Here is a 19,606-nt window from a genome sequence, read left to right as displayed (position 1 = left end):
CACGTATACAGCATGTCTCGAAAGATATCATTGACAAATTCCTGGAAGACAGCTAGAGTATTACAAAGTCCAAATGGCATCACAAGATATTCGAAATGTCCATCTCGAGTGTTATATGCTGTCTTCCATTCATCACCCCCCGCTGATCCAGATGAGGTTGTAAGCCCCACGCAGGTCAAGAGGAAAATCCTGGAACAGTGTAGGCGGTCAAAGAGCTCAGTGATCAACGGTAGAGGATAGTGGTTCTTAACCGTGATTCTGTTAAGTCCGTGATAGTCAATGCAAGGATGCAAGGAGCCATCCTTCTTGATAACAAGGAAGAATCCTGTGCCCGCAGGAGAGGAGAACTTCCGTATGAAACCTCTTTGCAGGTTCTCCTTGATGTACTCCGACATGGCTGTGGTCCTGGGAATGGAGAGCAGGTACACCCGACCTCGGGGAAAAGAGGTACCTGGCAAAAAATCAATAGGGCAGTCGTAGGGGCGGTGAGGTGGCAAAGTCTCTGCCGTGGACCGTGGTAGGACATAAAAAGACAGTCTCTTGTTGTGCAGCACACCGACCTGCAAGGACAGCGGCTTGGTGCAGTACTGGACCGGGTCAGAGAGGATTTGGCCACTGACTGAAGAGATGACCAAAGGCTTCTCGAGGCGAACTATGGGGATGTGATGCCGGGAGACCAGAGCGGAATCCATGAAGTTCCCTGTGGAACCGGAGTCCAAGAAAGCAGAGACCTGGGTACCACTGCCAATACTGAGGAGTGCCAGAATCATCAGGCATGGAAAAGCTTGGCTTACACCTAGGGACGCTTCTCCCAAGAACCTTAGGTGCTGGTGTTTCCCAGATGCTGGGGATGGACAGGACAAGTCCCGATGAAGTGGTTTGGGCTGGCACAATACAGGGAGAGGCTCTCCTCTCTGGAATGCTCCTGTAGAGAGGGCCGAATTTGTCCACCTGCATAGATTCCACAGCAGACAATACACAGGCTTGAGAGTGCTCGGAGGGTAGTTCCTTGGTGCGCTCCTTAAATCATACATCAATCCGAGTGGCCAGTGTGATAAGACCACTCAGAGTTGACGGCAGGTCACAAGCAGCCAGAGCGTCTTTGACCTCAGCAGAGAGCAATGTTTTAAAGGTGGCTATAAGGGCTGCATCGTGCCAGGCAAGTTCAGAGGCCAGAGGCGGAAATGAACTGTATACCCTTCCGCAGACGAGTTCGCTTGAAGCAGGTTCCACAATGCAGTCTCAGTGGAGGAGGCCCATGCCGGTTCTTCAAACACACACCGGAACTCCGCCAGAAATGCTGTGAGAGTAGCCATAACCAGGTTGTCTCTGTCCGAGACAGGGGAAGCCCAGGACAGGGCCTTTCCTGAGAGGAGGCTGAGGATAAATGCCACCTTAGATCGCTTCATAACAAATTGAGATGGCATGCTTGGGATTTCCATCATATTTGCCGGGCATAGAAAACCGTAGCCTGGGTTCTGCAGCAGGAAGACAAGCCACAATGGCAGAAGTCATGGGAGCAACCTCAGAAACCTGTTGCTGTTGCTGGGTAGCTAGCAGCTGTTGCAGCATGGCGGTGACTTGTCCCAGCTGTTCACCTTGTGCGTCAATCTGCCTGGATTGCTGGACCATGATAGTGGCAAGCCCTCCACCTCCTGACCACTTTACCACCCCATTTGTATTCTGCTATCTTACTGGCCCATTGCCAGGTTATCTGTATTTTGCACTAGGGTTTTCCTCCATTACCTGTATTGAATGTATACTATGATTGCATTGTAGGCATCCATTCACCTAGCATTTATTTCAATGGCAGCTTGATATATGCATTTGCACTTTATACCAGTTTTCTCAATACTTAGGGGTGGCTTGGGTACATATTGCCCATTCAGGAGGTGTCTTGTTTCTGTTCAGTGTTTGATACAAATAAAATTTGTTATGTTTTTCTGAACCCATTATGTCAGTGACACACTGCTTTTTCTGGCTTTTTGATTACTTGTTTTGAGTGTGTCGACCATTACTTTTACTTGGCGTTACATTCTGCTGTGTAAGGTTCTTTTTTTTTTTTTTTGAGTGGCAAGATCAGGCTGACCGGGAAGTGGAACCTCGGCGGGATCCATGGCCAGATGTTTCTGTCAGTATTTGGGATGTGTGGATCCACTGGACCATCGCGGGAGGTGGTACTAGCTGACACCTCGGAGTCTAAGTAGCCCCTGGTCTTCACAAGAGACCGCCGCAAAGCGGGATGGACTTGCTGCAGCAGGTTTCCTCCAGGTCGTTCCACAGCTGCGACTAACCCACAGTGGCATCCGAGGTCGAGGTACCTTAACGGAAGACAGCCTCGTGGTTGGGTCCAGGCACAAGGTCAGGGTAGGCGGCAGAGATGCAGGTTCAAGTCCAATCCAGGGTCAGCAACAGGAGGTCCAGGCAGATCGCGGGTGTTTTCGGGCTGATCTTTGCCGTCGGCGGCTTCTTTGCCACGGACGCCGCCATCTTTCCAAGGATCGTCGCTCACCGTGACGTCATCAGGAGCGGCGATCCGTCGCCATGGTAGCCTTGGGTCTCACGAAGACCAGAGGATACTTCGTTTTAACTCAAAGTCGAAAATGGCACTTTTTTGCCATTTAAAAAAAAAAATAATAATTCTATAAAAAGTGATCAAAAGGTTGCATAGTCCTAAAAATGATAACATTGTAAACATCATCGAAATCCGCAAAAAACTACACTACCCACAGCTCCATACACCAAAGTATAAAAAAGTTATTAGCGCCAGAAGATGGCAAAATCCCCCAAAAAATTTTTGTACCCGAGGTTTTAATTTTTTTAAATGTATGAAAACATTTTAAAACCTACACAAATTTGGTATCCCCGTAATCGTACCGACCCAAAGAATAAAGTAGACCTGTCATTTGGGGTGCACAGTGAAATGCGTAAACTCCAAGCCCACAAGAATACGTCACAAATGCGTTTTTTTACCAATTTTACTGCATTTGGAATATTTTTCCCGCTTCCCAGTACACGGCATGGAATATTAAATACCACCATTTTGAAGTGTAATTTCTTACGCAGAAAATAAGCCATCATACAGCTCTGTACATGAAAAATTTAAAAGTTACAGATTTTTGAAGGTGGGGAGTGAAAAATGAAAACGCAAAAACGAAAAAGGGTTGAGGCGTTAAGGGGTTAATGGTGCGCTGGTCCTTTAAATTTCCTGAAGCTAGCGCGCCCTAGGTCCCGGGGACGCGTGTGCATGGATCTAGGACGGGATTCAGGAGCGGGGAGTGACACAATGCATGTGATGGTATATTACATATTACCTGTTGTTTATTAAAAATATCTTGGAAGAAGATACAGATATTGTAAATTCTGCCACTTTTTGAGAGAAATCTCAAAACAGGCTGAAAGCATCCTAAATATTTTTGGGTAATAAAGCCAATGCCAAGAAATACTATTGAAATACAATGTATACAAATAGTAGAAGAAGCTGCAACACTCCACTTATACCATAAAGTAAATTTAATAAATGTAGTTGCTCCTCAGTCACTCATGTTATATGTTACATCAGATTTAGTATAACATAGAAATTTTGGATGTCATCATATGATGATGGGTAACACATATGATGATGCCACAGAATAATTTTTCCAATGTTTTGGTGGTTGTAAAGTAGTAAAGCATAACAAAAACAACCTAAATTTGGTATTACCGTGGTCATCCTGACCTTCAGAATAATCGTAACTGCCAATGGCAGTAATTGCCATCTCTTTCCATTCTTTCAAACAAAAATTTTTTCACTTCTCAACACATCAAATTAGAAAATAAATATTGCTTCTAAAATACCACTTATCCAGAAAAATGCAAATTGCACAAAGACATTTTTGATTTAATAGTCATATTACGTTGGACCACCAGGACAAATAATCGAGCATTCATTTGCTTTTAAGGCCTTTAATGTTTTTGTTTTTCCCTTTTTTTATTCCCCACCTTCAAAAAGCTATTATTTTTTTATTTCCCAGTGTGCAAACATGAACGCCATATAATGGGAAAGGGGAAAAATTTTAAATATTGGGAAATTAATGAAAAAACGCATTTGCTTTGTTTTGAAGACTTTCACTGTGCGCTCCAAATGACAATCACAGTGTTTCCAAATGTATCTGGGTTTTAATGGGGCACATTTACTTACCCGGCCCATTCGCGATCCAGCGGCGCGTTCTCTGCACAGGATTCGGGTCCGGCTGGGATTTAAGATGGTAGTTCCTCCGCCGTCCACCAGGTGGCGCTGCAGCGCCGAAAATAATCTTAACGCCCCGGAATGCACCATCCCATAGAAGGTGAAGGTGAGCGCTCCCCAAGCGACACATTTTCGGTTTTTAAATGCGGCGGTTTTTCCGAATACGTCGGGTTTTCGTTCGGCCACGCCCCCCCCATTTCTGTCGCGCGCATGCCGGCCCCGATGCGCCACAATCCGATCGCGTGCGCCAAAAACCCGGGGCAATTCATGTACAAGCGGCGCAAATCGGAAATATTCGGGTAACACGTCGGGAAAACGCGAATCGGGCCCTTAGTAAGTGACCCCCATTGTGTTTTAATCCATTTTGAAAAATAGAACCCTTTTGTATGAAAAAAAAATGTCTTTTTTTTCGTCATCTGTTGGTAATAACTTTGGTGTACAGAGCTGTGTAAGGGGTATGCGAGATGAGCTGACATTTTCATAGCTACTATTTTGGCAACTGTATGACCTTTTGATTGTATACAAGGATAACATTTTTATGTATTTCAAAATGGAGAAAAAGTGGTATTACGCTGGCTTTTGTTTTACCTTGCGGCAGTTAAAGGATTAGAACCTGTGGGTGTCACCAGTGGGTGTTGCTTGTATGGAAAAGGGTTCAGCCTGTGAGCCCTCTTCATACTACCTTAATGAACTTGTGAGTTACTAGTACATCATAAGTCTTTAAGGGTTAAAATTGCAATGATAAACTTTTGCCTCAAAGGGATTGTCCCAAGAACCAAGTTAGGCCCTATCCTGTGATGAGACCCCCACAGATCACGAGAGCGAAGGGTTCGATGTTGTCCCAGGTACCTCAGTCGGACCCCTCATCGCTAGATCACAAATTATAAGAATTTATTTTTATACTATTGTACATGCCAGATAAATATTTTGTTGTATCTGAAGCAAGGCCTGTGTATGCAGTAGAAAACATCCCTAGCCCAATGTTGTCTGCCATGTTTGCCTGCGAAGTGGCTAAATAGCAGATATCACTGAAGACACAGCCCCAACCCTGCAATGGACTAGTGCCATGTTGTTTGTTCTCTAAGCAGCCCTGACCTGCATGGATGTCTCCTTATGCTATTCTGTCAAGTTTAAATATAAAGCAAGATGTGTTTTTAGAATTGGCCTTCTAGGAAAAATGAACTGGTTAATTTATGTGTAATCTATATAAAAAATATATCCATGGATTACACAGTAAATAGTCTCTCTCCCAAAACTAAGCGACGCAGACAATCTGTGTTATCACAGTTTGTGGCGCTGAGTCAGTGCGGCACAGTCCTTCTGTCCCCGTTTGCTTAGCAGCTGTCATTTTTATTGTAAACTAATTTAAGGGATGGCATGGAACAAATGTAACAAGCCCTAAAGGAAGAACTGAAAAGTTAACTGGACAAAAATGTATCATGGCAGGAAAAAGAAGGACAAGAGGTGATAACAAGTAAATGATGCGTTACTGGAGGATGTTAGTATGACCTACAACAATGCAGATTAATTCACATTTATTACATAAATTTACTCAAAGAAGAATTATTTCCAGCACAAAGGACAGGAGGGTGGTATCCACAACATTTCTAAAACACATTTGCTATTTCTTTTTTCCTTGCGTTTCACTGAATTTTCATCATATTCTTTTCTTTTGGATTTTTGTGTTGCATGAGTTATGCTATGCCTGGACCAATGCTTTATAATCTGTGAAATCTAGCAAGGTGTGATGTGAATGAAAAAAAATAATAGTATTTATCATATGACTTGCCCCTCCATAACCACTGGATCTATGAACCCTGGAAAGGTGTGACATTAATAAAAGGGGTTTTCCTACAAACTAAAGTTAGGCCCTTTCCACGGGATAGGGGGCCTAACTTGCTGATTAGTGGGGGTCTCAGTGCTGACCCCCACAGATCGCAAAAATCCGGGGTCCGTCAGACCCCTCACTGCTCCTACAGCCTAGTGGAGCAGTCGCCACGCATGACCGTTATGCTCCATTAATCTCTATGGAGCTGACGGAAATTATCGAGCACCACGCTCACTGATCTCTGTCAGCTCCATAGAGTTTAATGGAGCAGAACAGTAATGAATGGCCATCTGCTCCATTAATCTGAAGGACCGGCGAGGGGTCTGACAGACCCCTCATTTTCGCGACCTTTGGGGGTCTCAGCACTGAGACCCCCACTGATCAACAAGCTAGGCCCTATCCAATGGATAGGGCCTAACTTTAGTTTGAGGGAAAACCCCTTTAAGAGAAAAATTTATGCCACTCCAACTGCTCAGAGGTTGTGGCCTACCGATATATCCAACAGCTGGGAAATTCTACACTAGATTCTGCATGGCCTAGAATTGCACTATAACCTGCTTCAGTTTATAGCACAAGCTCTGGTGCTATTCACGTAAGTGGGAAAAAAAGGGCCAGGAATTGCCACTTTATCAAGGCTTGTACATCAGAAAACTAATGTATAAGCTCATAATTAGAGTAGAAAGTCACCAAAATCACCTTTGAATTATGGATGTGTAGCACTGTGGTCATATGTTAGATATGGATCCCATAATGTGAGAGGTAAAGTAGGCTCCTTACCAGGTCAGATTGAGCTTTTAGACAGTAATCACAAACTGAACTGAAAATGTAACTAAAGCCACTTGTGCTAGTGATCAGTGGCAGAACCGCACTAATCTATCAGTTATCCCATATCCAGTAAAATTATACAACTTGAACAAGAATTCTCCATTATTATTATTTATTATTATTTTTATTACACTATTATTTTAATTATATAATTTTAACTAATTATATTAACTGGGGAAATATTTTATTTCTCTTGTTTGTTTTAAAGGGGTATTCCAGGAATCAGCATAATTCATATACAAATGGGTCCTTAAAACATAAGCTAATATGTAATTAGTTGTTATTTCAAATTTTGCTCCCCTTAGCAGAAAATGCTGTGGACGTAGACTGTGATGAAGAATTAAAATGCTACTAGCCCTTTAATGAGTCAGTTGATTTTCTCCGCGTGGAGCAGACACAGGACAGAAGATGGCCGCTGGTCACATGTCCACATCACATGTCCTACACCTGCCTGGGCTGGTCATGTGATCACCACTATGTTTGGCTGTATTTGTTTGTTTTCAGTGCATCCAGTATGACCAGTGTTGTGGTGAGACTTCATCTCAGTGAAGTAATGTACAGTGATGGCAGTTACACATCATTACTATGGTAACAGAGCAGGACAGTCTGTTACATCATCACTGGGATCAGTGCCTGAGAGGGAGGAGAAGATACTGAGAACTAAAGGATCTTGGTTTAGACTTGTAGTTTCCAGTGACGGCCATCTTGGTGATAATTCTGCCTACTTTAAAAAGCCCATAACAGTTTGTAAATTATAAAGTCAAAATATTTAAGCTTCATTTTATGACTAATGACATTGAGTTTTGGTATATTCATTTATTTCTAGAATTATGTTTTTTTGTATCAGACGTTCATATTCCCGGAATACCCTTTTAAGTAAAAATAACTATAAGTAAATTGTTATTAAAACGGATTAATTGCCTAGTTCTGGACCTATGGGGGTAGTGTATTAAACCTTGCTTTTATTTTTCTTTAGTCATGGCCCACACAAGAGCAAACCCAGCAACCAGCATGACGTAGAGCATTTTTTTAGCCCAGAGTGTTCCTGTAAGTTTTTTCAAATAACTATATATTTTCATGTGGTAAATGTATAACAAATGGGGTTTTAGTTTTAGCATGAAACTAAGTAAATAATGAGGTTGATGTATCATTCCTAGTACACCAGTTTCTTGGCGTACAAGGCATGAAAAAATAAAAATTTTTATAACATGCTTTTTGTGCCATGCACGCCACTTTTAAAAATAATGGGAGAGAATGGCATGCCATGGGCCGGACAACTTGGACAGCCAAATTTACTATAGCGTGCATATGAAACCAGCATACATGATATCTGAAAATCTACACATGATGAACCAGAATCACTAAGAGGTCAAAACTTATAAGTAATTTTGGAGTGTTACCAGCATGCACCAATCATTAAGATTTGCTCACAAAGAGAATGAGTGTAGAATTTAGTTTCCTGACTAAAATTACTTTCATTTAGTTTTAATGTTTCATTTATTCATTTGGTAGCAACAAGTTGTGTTTCACTTTTCATAGCAATTTGCTAAAGTGACAAAATCTGATTTCATTAACACATTGTGGGTATTGTGGGTATCACCCACATTGATCGGTATAAGTAACAGTCACATACGTGTCAGACCACATACTGAACCATCAACCGCAAGTCTGAGACATCTGGAATGTGCATGCCATCACAAGCATCTAATTCTCATATTTCACAGCTTGTTCAGTTTCAGCTGATTTCACCTGTCAAGTACATTTAATATGTAGTAGGCCGCTATGTAGTTGACTCTGACAAGAGAAAAGTAGATAAGATTTATTTCTTTCATTCCTTGCTTATCATATATGCAGTACATTGGCAACAAATCCCAAGAAAGAACAGATGCTGTCATATCCTGAAACCCTCATTCATTCTTGTTTCACTACGTGCCAAAACTTTTCGTCATTATTTTTTCATAAAACTATTGTTATTACCTGAGCATTGAGTGACATAATATGCCTATTTCTATCAAGTTAAGGCAATACAATTCAAGCCTTTTCGATCAAATAATTCACCTCTTTGATTCAATCATAGAAAAATTTTATTTTTGCAATAAAATTTCCATAATCATCAACATCTCGACTGTACATATAACGTGGAACAATTTCTTCTCACATAAAACTATGTAATTCATATTTTGTGAAAGTGCAATGGTCCATGACTGAATTACACTAGAAACAAATGGGACTAGTAACATTTAAACTTCATATCCAATTTTACTTAAAGATTACTTTCCACCCTTTGTTTCAGCCTTGCTTATTTCAGTCAAAAAGTGGCTTTAGATACATATTGAAATCAGTTTGTTATAACTGTCTAAAAGGTCCATTTGGGCAAGTTAGAAGCCTACTTTACATCTCACCTCATTTCCAATCCATATCTGACATATGATCTCAGTGGTACACATGCAGAATTCAAAGGTGATCTTGGTTACCCTTGCTACCCTAATTATGATCTTCTGATTAAACTCAACTACACACTACTTAAAGTTAGGAATATTTAGCTTTAGGTGAAATTTATGGAAAACGTAAAAAGTTTATGCTAAATATTATATAACATCAGAAAGTAGGGCATTTAAGTGGAAGTATGCAATGGGGATTTCCTCATCTAAAACTATTTATTGAGACAAAAGTAAAAACTGTGGTGGGTACATCCCCCTCTCACAAAAAAAATTCAATAGGTGTAGCAGTTTTCTGGTGTACAAGCCTTGATAAATTCACAATTCCTGACACTTTTTTCCCACTTACATGAAGAGGGCCTGCCCCACGCCAGTGCACTAGCTATAACCTGTGCCAGTAACTGAAGCAATTCAACGCCATGCAGGACCTGTTGTAGAATTGCCCATCTGCTGGATAAATTAGGTCTGGAGAAAGTGCAGGCACCCCTGTCTCCAACAGCCACTCTCGAATTATGCAACCTCCATGAGATGGCACATTGTCTTCTGTGAATATGAAATTACCATATATACTCGAGTATAAACCTAGTTTTTCAGCACAAAAAAATGTGCTGAAAACCCAAAATCGGCTTATACACGAGTAAAAAAAATATCAAAACTCACCTTTCTGGCTTCCCCCTCTGCTGGCTATATACTTGGGCAGGGGGCTGGCTATATACTGGGGCAGGGGGCTTGCTATATACTGGGGCAAGGGGCTGGCGATATACTGGGGGATATGGGCTAGCAGGCTATATACTGGGAGCAGGTGCTGGCTATATACAATGGGGCAGGGTCCGGCAGGCTATATAAATGGGGAGGCTGTGACCAATGCATTTCACACCCTCGGCTTATACTCGAGTCAATAGGTTTTCCCTGATTTTTGTGGTAAAATTAGGGGCCTCGGCTTATACTTGGGTCGGCTTATACTCGAGTATATGCGGTACACCTGTCTTGTTCATGCAGATGCAAAATGATTTGATTGAAGATGTTATTGAAGTAGTATGGTCTTGTCACAAAGTGTAAGGCAGTTTGTTATTGACTATACGCACCTACTATAGTTTGCCCTACTATAGAATTGCTTCAGTTCATTGAGGTTTGTTGGGTATTTGTTTATGCACAGCTCTTTTAAGGTGCCACCACAACATTTAAACTTCCTTGAGTCTTGGACTTTGACTAGGCCATTGCAATCTTGATTCTCTTTTTTGGGCATTCTGTAGTGTGTATCTGGTGTGTATCACCATATTTAGCATTTAGATAGCTGTCTTGACATTTTACTCTTGAATTCTTTAGCATACAAAGATGTTCATGGCCAACTCAATAGCTGCAAGGTGCTTCAAAATAAACCTAAATCATCAATCGTCCATTACCATGATTGACAGTTGGTATGAGATCATGAAGTTGTGTTGTATGCCCAAACATGAAAACTTTGGTCTTGTTTCTCTAAAAGACATTAGTGGAAATTTCTCAAGATATCTTGCACTCCCGTGTCCCTATCATTCTCCATCCTACAACCCAATGTCCCCTTTTTCTAAGCAGCTTGCACCTCTATTTTCCCACTTTAACTATCCCCCACATCATGCCTCTTTCTCCAACCTGCACCTCCATGACTCCTCTTTTTCCAGCTTACCTCATTAACTACCCTGTACTATATTACCTTTTTCTTCAGCTTGCAACCCCATGTACCCATTCTCCATTCTGCAACCTATGTCCACTTTTTAAAAGAGCCTGTACCCTTCCTTCTCCATTTGATGCTGTTTCATCATCTTGTTATTATTATCTACTTTCTCCCTTATGGCATGCCATAAGGTTGTTATTATTACATACTTACTCCATAATAGCATCTCTGAGATACCCTTCAAAAATTTTCTCTACAACATAGATTAAACTCATAGATCTTTAATTTTTTTGGCTTACGTTTACCCATTTGAATATTGGACCTTTTATGACACCAGTCCTTTGTTACTGATTTAATCCTTACGTAATTCTTCAATTTCAGAATTAGATTATCTTACCTTAGATTACCTTAGATGTCTAGTAGTACTAGTGTATTACCTTGTCTACTAATCCAGACCACAAAAGGTAGTTGGGCCACAAACTTACACCAGATCTAATGACACCAATACCATATGTCGCTAAGACCGTGTTTTGTATCAAACATTGCCAACTTTATTAGTGATAGCATTTTTCTAATGATAAAGAAAAAAGGTAGCTTTAGCTCATTCATTCAATAAATTAGCAAAAGAAAGGCATGCAGTACATTTGTCATCTTCATTTCAGAGAAGAAAACATAAGCTGTTACAAGTGAGCCAATTTTGTTAAATCACAAAGTCTGCTACACATCCAATGCCAAGGGCACCTAGTGTTGCCTCTGAGAAATTATTCTCATCATAATCATGACATAAAGTATGGTGAAGGAGCTGAGTGATGGTATCGCTGCCTCCCCACAGATGAGCAGCACCCTGTAAATATTACAATATAATTATACCCTGTGACAGTCCTTAGCCGTTATTAAAATAATGGTTACACACGCACATCCTGAGATGATGAATTTGGGATGAGTGAAATAATCTGCTATATGTGCAAGGTTAATGCAACACTGCTTAATTTAAGGTGATGAACACCCCTACGGCTTAGTTCCAGTCTATCAGTTGAAGATTTCATTATGCACCATACATGTCATTTTGTAGATGTTTAACAACAACCATATAGTTGTCATTGCAAAAAAATATTTTTGAGTTAAGCAGTGTGATAGCATTTAGTTTTAGCTATGAATTAATTATGTGTTTTACCAGCAGAAATGGCAGGAGATATTTGACGTGCCACAATAGGAGAAACAATGGTTCTCACTAGGCCCTCTTAGTATAAATGGATATTCACAGTCATTCAGAACCCAAATTTTACATTTTAATTGTGCCCTTATGTAGTTTTAACTATTTTATTGTTCTGCCTATCTTCTACTTTACTTGTCACAATGCTGTCTTCCAGTTTTGTTTTGTCTCTGAAATATGGGTGCAACTTAGCTTTACATAGCAATATAAGGACCTCTCAGGGCTTTTACAACCCACAAATGCCTCCCATGAATTGGGATGCTATTATATTAAAACCATCTTCAACAAATAAGGAAATCCCAACAAAAACCCCAATGACACACTATGGGGCACATGTATCAAACTTTTGGCTTGCCTTTTTCTTTAAAGGAAACCTACCACTGCTCCCATGATGAAATCATGAGAGCAGACCACCCGGTAGGCTATTTAATAGTGATGCCGGCACATACTTTAGTTAGGCACGGCGATCTTTAGTTTCGCTAAAAAAACGATTAACTTACAAATGTAAATAGCCCTCCGGTGTTACCCCGAAGTTATCTTTGGAAGGGCGATGGCTTTGATGTTTAAATATTCATGCCTCCTTCATTGTACCCGTCCTCCTTCAGGTGCCGAGAGCCGTGACGTCACCAAGCTCTCGGCACCTATCGCGCACGCGCAGATACTAACTCTCGCACAGCCGGATGGCGATAGGTGCCGAGAGCTTGGTGACGTCACGGCTCTCGGCACCTGAAGGAGGACGGGTACAATGAAGGAGGCATGGATATTTAAACATCGGAAGCCATCGCCCTTCCAAAGATGACATAGGGGGTAGCACCGGAGGGCTATTTACATATGTAAGTTAATATTTTTTTTTAGCGAAACTAAAGAACGCCGTGCCTAACTAAAGTATGTGCCGGCATCACTATTAAATAGCCTACCGGATGTTCTGCTCGCATGATTTCATTGTGCGAGCAGTGGCAGGTTTCCTTTATTGTTTGAGACTTTTCATGAGGCAGGTGTTTTTCTGCAAATTTTGAGCCTAAACAAGTTTATAGTTTTCCCTGAGTTATCACCTGAAACCAGATGTGAAAATTTCAGCTTTTGCCACAAGACTAAGGCTGACCCTAACCAAATGTAAAAATTAGCTTAGAACTGACTGCAACTTTTGGAGACTTTTGTTTTAAAAAGTTCTTAATTCAATGCCACAAGTATCAATAAGAAAAAAACTGTAAGATACATCATACCTGCAGAAAAGTCAAGAAAACTACCAAAAAACAGATGGACAAAGTCAGACTTTTGACACATGTACCCCCATGAGTATACAAACCTGTTTGGCTCTTGCCAAACACAAGTGTCAGCATGAATGTTGCCCAGAAAATGTGTCAGTGCTTTGATCAAAACTATTAAATATGCCGCTGTGAAAGTTTTTACGTGAAATTTATAATTTAATATATTGAAAATGAAATAAAATTACACAGTAAGAGTAGTGACCCCAATACATATAATGCATGTGCATGAATACAGAAAGAGCCACAGGAGCGATAGAGCCTCATTATTAAAATGTTATAACAGTTTTTTTAAAAAACCACTCAGTTCAGGATATGTTTCTGCATCAAAGTAGCAACAGCGTTCTCAAGGTACGTTTGTTTCATAATGCATAAAAGCAATTGGTAGATTTCCATTAAGATGAAATTAGTTTTGCAAGATTCATTCCCTTTTGTGAAACAGACCTGCCTCATGAATTAAACCTCAAGTTAAACCTCACATTTTCAGTTCTTATGTTCGTGTCTACATTTACTCACCAATAAAGAATTTTTGGTGGCTCTGTTATAACCATAAATGAATTGTTGCTGTGAATACACTGCAAAGTGAAACTTATGTTATCTAGCATTTTCCTTGCTATATATCATGGCCCTGTTACATTCTGCTGAAGCCATTTATGTGCAAAACACGTGGTCCGGTAGTGGCTTTCCACTACTTGTGGTCCAACACCACATCTTAAGGTGTGTGAGATATTTATAGTTTACATTTTGTACTGAAGGTAGTATATTAGTATCCTTCAGTTCATCTGAATTATGAAGGGCCTTCCTTCTTATGCTTTATCAGTGGGATATGTTTTTCTTTAATGCATGACTATGTATGCCTGCATGGACAGGCAGGGGATGGGCTTCACCCTCACCCACCATATGTACTATGGCCTCCACCAGAAAACTGGCAGAGACTGTAGCTACAATCTCTGCCAAGTCAGACCTGGTCTAAACAGGTCCAACCTGGTTGAAAAAGGATTCCGGTCCCAGAATCTTGCTGGAGATAACACACAGTACATTTCAATTTTACAAAATTAAGTTCTAAACATTAAATCTAAAACTAAATTGCATAATTTATTTAAATTATTCCCCTATGATTTGTAAAGCGCTATGGAATATGATGGTGCTATATAGATAAAGATTACTATTATTTTTATTATAAACTATGACAAATTTCTCTCTGAGCAACATAAGATACTTTGCAGAATAGTTTATACATTTATAAAACACAATACATATACGACCTACATTTCTGCTTATGCAAAAATATAAGCTAGATTTGTTTCATGCACATATAATAAATGCCAAAGAGTAATTTACATCAAATGTTGTATTTGGCTGGGGCATAGGCCATAAATCTCATGTAATCATTACTCAGTGTTGAAAGCTATACGGCTTCCTATATTTTGATGACAGAAAGCTTCTCAAGGGAACAGTTAACATGTTATAGACAGTGTGTTGCTTGTTCACACTCTCACAAATAGTCATTAATATCTTTGGCATCTTGGAAGATGGGCAAATTCCTGCTGAGATGTGAAAAGGTAAAAAAAAACAACTATGTCATGGTTTTACGGTAAATCTGCTTTTTTTTCTTATTTTTCTGCTTTGTTTGTTGATGCGTTAAAATGTACAGGGAGAGTAAATAGGTAAGAGATTAAACTTGACCCCAGTCAAAGACTGTTTTCATTGGAAGTGTATTTTAGACAGCAAGTAACCCCACTACCAGTTTCTAAGGAATTATACAGCCATGCAGTGCTACTCACAATAGTATCATAGATCAATTTTCCGAAAAATGACATATAACATTTATGTAAACTAAGACGATGGTGCCCCTGAGGCATTGTCTTAGTATTGGTAGGCTTCATTTCTTATATATTTGCATGGCCACATTTCTATAAAAAATAAGTTTATAAGACATGCAAATTAGCCTGTGGTGCTATGCAGAGCCCCATCAGGCTCCACTGTAATATAATGCAAGCCGCGTTCTAAGAGCCAGTGATGTCATCTGCCCTCTTTGTAAATCTCACCAGCTCTCAAAATGCGTCTGTCACTGCCCCGAGCCAAGCATAAATGACAATACAGTGGAGCCTCATGGTGCTCTGCAGAAAACCAGACTAATTTGCATATCTTTTAAAAGTAAATGCGACCCTGCAAAGATATAGGAAATTAAGCTTGGGATATACAAGGAGAAACGTAATAGGCATCTACCATCAGATAATCTCATGGTAGATGTCCTTTAAATATATGTGCTAGCAGTTGGCACATAAAAAATTACAAAGTGTGACAGAAAACTGGTGCAAGAACCTTAGTAAATGTGCCCACACACTGTCTGTGTAACAGTGTTTGGCTCCTATTAAATATCAGCGTTACATACATGTCAGTGTAAATTTCAATATTTGGGGGGATTTGGATAAATGGTGACACCCACTGAAAATCCAAAGCACAATTTGTGGAACCCTCCTGGAACTTCCTGGCTCGAGTCACCGGCCTCTCACAAACCAGTTACCTACACTGTACTGAAGAGACTCAACCACGTTGAAACAGTGCTGTCTATAGTTGGGAATCTGTTCCTTCTGGAATAGATATACTGCTTTGGTTTTAATCCTGCATCATGTCATAAGGCTTCCTGTAGGTCATGCTTGAAAGGAGCTGCCTTACATGGTAGCAGGGGCGTCGCTAGGTCAAAAGATCCGGGGCTCGTGCCCCGGATCTTTTGGCTGGAGCCCCGGATCTCCCCTGCGCATCCTCCTCTCTCTCATCACGATCTCCACAGATCGTGATGAGAAGGAGTGCAGTCACTGTTTTCCTCAGCAGGGGCTGCAGCCTCTGGAGGAATAATACTCTGAAGGACCTGTGATGATGTCATGGTCACATGACCTGCCGGGGAAACACACAGTGAACACATAGACCTGCATCATTGAGGTAAGTGGGGCTGTGTGGGGGACATTACCTACAGGCGGGGCTGTGTGGGGGCACATTAGCTACTGTGGGGGCTGTGTGGGAGACATTAGTTACTTGGGGGGGGGCTGTGTGGGGGACATTACTTACTGGGGGGGGCAGTGTGGGGGACATTACCTACTGTGGGTCCTGTGTGGGAGACATTACTTACTGGGGGGGGCTGTGTGTGGGCACATTACTTACTGGGGGGGGCTGTGTGGGGGACATTACCTACTGGGGGGGGGCTGTGTGGGGGCACATTAGCTACTGGGGGGGCTGTGTGGGGGACATTACCTACTGGGAGGGGCTGTGTGGGGGCACATTAGCTACTGGGGGGGCAGTGTGGGGGACATTACCTACTGGGGGGGCTGTGTGGGGGCACATTAGCTACTGAGGGTAGCTCTGTGGGGGCACATTACCTACTGAGGGTAGCTGTGTGGGGGCACATTACCTACTGAGGGTAGCTGTGTGGGGGCACATTACCTACTGAGGGTAGCTGTGTGGGGGCACATTACCTACTGAGGGTAGCTGTGTGGGGGCACATTACCTACTGAGGGTAGCTGTGTGGGGGCACATTACCTACTGAGGGTACCTGTGTGGGGGCACATTACTGGGAGGCTGTGGTGAACAATACCAGGGGTTTGTATGGGGGACATTTTGGGGTTGGTTGTATGGCGGACATTACTGGTGGTAGATGTATGGGGGTCATTGCTTTGTGGCTGTGTGGGGCACGTTACTGGGGGTATTTGTGTGGGGCACGTTACTGGGGTTATCTGTGTGGGGCACGATACTGGGGGGCTGTGTGCAGCACGTTACTGGGGGGCTGTATGCAGCACTTTACTGGGGGTATCTGTGTGGGGCATGTTACTGGGGGGTTGTGTGGGGGACATTTCTTGGGGCGTGTTCACACGTGGCACTAGAACAGGCCTCAGTTTGATCTCATTTGCGTTTCTAGTGAGACCAGTGTGATGGGTAACAAGCTCCTGGTGTTTAAATGCAAGCCTTACAGTATTTGGGGGAGATTGTTGGGGGCAGCAGCAGGATAACACTGTCCAAGATGTAGGGACAATGGGGAACATAAGATGTGGTGATGTCTAATGGAGAAGATGGAGGAGACGTCACCTGCAGTCACTGGAGGGAAAAAGTAGGGGTTTCTCCTGTGGTTTCTGTAGCTGTATACACTGTCAGGTTATTATTGGCACAAGCACATGTGAGGGGGTTATGTACAGGGGGTCATTACTAAAAGTCTGATACACATGCATTGGGGCCCGTGCCCCGGATCTTTTTCCACCCTAGCAACGCCCCTGCATGGTAGATTAAAGGTAGCTAAAAAAAGGCATGGTTTTCCTTTCCTAGTGTAGTATCCATGGCTATAAGACTCGACAGTCCTACACGGCAGCCTTAATTGGCAGTCTCCATAAGAACCCAGTCTCAAATATAGAGTGCCTATATGGTGTTTAAAAGGAACATGAGTTACATCCTACATATTTTTCACTAATATCTACTGAATACTAGGAGAGAGAAAGAGAGAGGGAGAAAGATAGATAGATTTCTAGAGTGGCAGAAGTCTTCCAAAGAAATGTTGATGCCATAATTTATGTATTTTAATAAGAGTGGAATCAGCAGCTTTAAAGATGTTGATCCTTATGCTCGGCTCCGTTGATGGATTCCAGTCAAATACTCTTATTTTTTATATCACTCTTTCTCCACTGTGGTACAAAACTACTGTACAAAATGATCCTCAAGGTTTAATAATAATAAAAATATTGGGATTCTGAAATAGCTTGTGGATGATATTGAACATCAAGTAAAGCCTATGTTGAAGCCTCAATTTCAATGGAAATCTTTAAAGACAAATGTCTACTCTTTGTGCATGGGATAATAATGACTTCCTCCTCAACTCATAACATTTGGAAACTAGTATTCGTCACAGTGTAATAAGTCTGATTTTTTTATATTTACAGTGTTTTTCTTTCCAGTCAAAACACCTAAGCAGAGTCCTATGTGAGCCATAATAGATAATTGCTAATATTGGGTAACAACATGTGATGTCTCAAACAGAAACACAATTGTGAACACAGTCATAAGCCCGTAAGTAGAAATCTAAAATGTTTAACTCTTTGTGTACCAAAAAACATTGTCATATCTTCTGTTGGCAGCGGTGGTGAAGGTAAGTAAAGGTTTAAATATCTGGATAGTTTTGCTCAGCTGTTATCAGTGAGCCTTTAAAATACCTATAAAAAATGATTGACACCTGCCCAATTACCAGACAATTTTGATTGTATAAGGAAGCCCTCTTTTCTATGGTTTGCCCTTATTCAGATGGAGCTACTGAAAATAATAATAAAAAGGTCTGCAGGAAAGGGGGCTTAATAAGGGGGCCTGCAAGAAAGGGGGCATAATAAGGGGTTCTCCAGGAAAGGGGCATGATAAGGGGACCTGCGAGAAAGGGAACATAATAAGGGGTTCTGCAGGAAAGGGGGCATAATAAGGGGTCCTGCAGGAAAGGGGGCATAATAAGTGGGCTGATGGAAAGAGGACATTAGATGGGACTACAGGAAATTGGGCATAATAAGGGGGGCTGCAGGGAAGTGGTATAATAAAGGTGGCTGCATGAAACAGGAAACTCAAAATTGGGAACTGCAAGAAAGAGGGGATAATAAGGGGGGATGCAGGATAGAGGGCATACGGAGAGACTGCAGTAAAGAGTGCATAATAAGTAGGAAATGTAGGAAAGAGTGTATAATAAGGGGGTGCAGGAAAAAGGCATTAGGGGGGACTTCAGGAAAGAGGACATAATAAGGAGGGACTGCAGGAAGGACATAACTCTAAGGGAAAACTGCAAGACAGGTGTCATAATAAAGAGGGGCTGCAGGAAAGGGGGCATTAGAAGAGAGATGGCAGGAAAGGGGGCATGATAAGTAGGTAATGATAGAAAGGGGGCATAGTAAGGAGGGACTGTAGGAAAGGGGGCACTAGGGGGTACCGGAAGCTTGCGGCAGCTGCTAAAAAAGTTGCGGCACCTGTGTGAAAGGGAGTGTCATATAGTGTGGGGTTCGGTACAAGTTAAGGGGAGGCACACTATTTTGACACACACTAAAATGACATGCAACCAACCCGTGGTTACAGAAAAGTTGGGATCATTGGTCTAGAGTAGTTTTCTAGTTGTGACAGCAGTTTTTATTCTGAATGTCCACTAT

The 19,606-nt window shown here is 41.6% G+C and overlaps 1 long non-coding RNA gene across 1 annotated transcript in view; it reads left to right on the top strand.

Annotated features, from left to right (window-relative positions):
• The first annotated feature begins 7,511 nt into the window (after positions 1–7,511).
• Positions 7,512–19,606, top strand: part of LOC140106032 (uncharacterized) — a 52,190-nt gene continuing 40,095 nt past the window's right edge. Inside the window, exons 1-3 of the long non-coding RNA XR_011850703.1 lie at positions 7,512–7,589; positions 7,858–7,928; positions 18,371–18,497. This is a non-coding gene — a long non-coding RNA (uncharacterized lncRNA). The remainder of the gene's footprint in view (positions 7,590–7,857; positions 7,929–18,370; positions 18,498–19,606) is intronic.

Source organism: Engystomops pustulosus, chromosome 1 (genome assembly GCF_040894005.1).
Source record: "Engystomops pustulosus chromosome 1, aEngPut4.maternal, whole genome shotgun sequence".
In the NCBI taxonomy this organism is placed as follows: domain Eukaryota; kingdom Metazoa; phylum Chordata; class Amphibia; order Anura; family Leptodactylidae; genus Engystomops; species Engystomops pustulosus.
This window is presented reverse-complemented; position numbering and strand designations above follow the sequence as displayed.